Raw genomic sequence first — 2,387 nt, 5'->3', positions numbered from 1 at the left:
TTTAATAATCTATTTTTAATTTTAGTGATTACAAGTAAATTAAGAACAGAATCATATTATTTTATTTTAATAATTATTTAAATATTTACAAAGTTTTGAAGGTATTGTATTTTATTGAAATATTTTATGGAAATTAAATCATTTAAATTTAACTATCCTGAATACTTTAGTAACTCATCTAATCGCTCTGTTGTTTCTTTTAAATTCTGTTCTGATTTTGTATATAAAACAATGTAAAATATTAAAAAACTATACTTAACCAGTTTTTATGAAAACATTGCAAATGATAATAATTTCTATTTTTTTTTTTTAATTAAATATAATTTAATGAAGTTTTACAAGACTCATTTATTCCATTCGACATTTAAAAATAATTAGATAAACAATTATAATAGAACATCTGTCGTTTTATAATAAATTTCATTTTAGTTATTAATTTTAGAATTTGTACACTTACTAAATATTTGTTAAAAATTTTGCAATTTTTTTCATCTAATTCTAAATAATAGAATAAGATAATTGAAGTAATACTTCTTTACAAAGTGTCCGAAAAAAAGATTACCGAGCATATTTTACATTATAATTAAGTACTCTATTTTCGAAAATTAAAGTAAATTTATTTAAAATGCATTAAATATTTTAACTTCAAGTAATTTTGATTGTGTATAAACAAATTTTAATGAACCACAATAGATGCAATTTTCACATGATAACTTCATAACGTTCAATCAAAAACTTACTTAGTTAAGTCAGTTATCATAAACCCATTGAATCCTTCGCGACAATATAATAATAATTATAAATTAAATTTGTTTGAATTGAAAATAAAAATGTTAAGTGTATTTTTTTATTTTATTCCAATACAAACCTAATATTCATTAGTTAAATGACTGCGAAAGAAATTTTTTTCACACACGCGTACTCGTAACATATCAATAATAACATATCTTTGAATACGGTAGCCATTTGCGCATAGAAGATAGGTCGTCGGGACATTTTTTTTTTTCATTTTATAGTACATAAAATAAGCTTTAATTTGATATATGTTTAAAGGACGCAGTATTTCCGGAACATTTTCAAAAATTAAGTTGAAAAAGTTAGTTTTTCTAAAAAAGTTGCTATTTTAAATCCCCTTTGTGAGTACAATAAGTGTTAGATTTTCAAAAAAAAAATGATATCAAACGAAAGGAAATTACCTAAGATTTCAATATAAAAAAAAAACCCAGCACAGGGTGGTCGCGGCACAGTGGTGACGTGGCATAGTTGGATCAAGTATTATGATATCTGACAGTGATTAAAATCACTANTTGGATCAAGTATAATGATATCTGACAGTGATTAAAATCACTATCAAAAAAAAACGCTTCGATGCAAATCTTTAGATAGTGTTTAATTTTAAAAAATTGGTGGATTATTCCAAAAGCTTCATAAACTGCTAGTTCCTTATTAATATCCCGATTAAGATAAAGTATGTCGAATGAAAAAGGGATTATTAAAAAATAGTATTTCCCATAAAAAAATTATATTGATCAATACACTTTTCAATAAGTTATAGCATTATAATGTTAAAAATGTAAAAAATAAAATTGAGAATTTTCACACAATAATAGCATTTGGTAGCCATTTTCACCTTGAAGATAAAATAAAGTCCGAAATTTTTTTTTTCCATGATAAAGTATATTACATTAGCTTTAATTTAAGATATATATAAAAGTGTCAGACTTTCCGGAACACTTTCAAAATTTAAGTTGAAAAAGTCAATTTTTTGTGAAAAAGTTGTCATTTTGAATCCCCCCCTGTAGGCAGGTAAAAAGTCAGATTTATAAAAAAAATATACCAAATGATAGGTAAAGACATCATGCATCTACAAAAAAAAGAATTATATTGATCCATACATCTTTCGAGAAGTTATAGCATTATAAAGTTAAAAATATAAAAAAGAATTTTTAATTGAGAATTTTCACACAATAATAGCATTTGGTAGCCATTTTTACCGTGAAGACAAAATAAAGTCCGAAATTTTTTTTTAAATAGATAAAGTATATTACATTAGCTTTAATTTAAGATATATATAAAAGTGTCAGACCTTCCGGAACACTTTCAAAAGTTACGTTGAAAAAGTTCTACTTTCTATATGCATTTTTATGTTTTGAATCCCCCCTGTATTTAGGGAAATGGTCCGATTTAAAAAAACAGTATGTCGAATGAAAGATCTATATAAATACTACTTCTCATAAAAAAATTGTGATGATTCATACATTTTTCAAAAAGTTATAGCATAATAAAGTTAAAAATGGAAAATACAAAATCGAAAATTTTCACACAAAAATAGCATTCGGTAGCCATTTTCACCATGAAGATAAGATAAAGTCCGAAATTTTTTTTTT

The sequence above is a fragment of the Daktulosphaira vitifoliae genome, unplaced genomic scaffold (assembly GCF_025091365.1).
Source record: "Daktulosphaira vitifoliae isolate Bord-2020 unplaced genomic scaffold, ASM2509136v1 Scaffold_5, whole genome shotgun sequence".
Lineage (NCBI taxonomy): Eukaryota > Metazoa > Arthropoda > Insecta > Hemiptera > Phylloxeridae > Daktulosphaira > Daktulosphaira vitifoliae.
Note: the sequence above shows the minus strand (reverse complement) of the source record.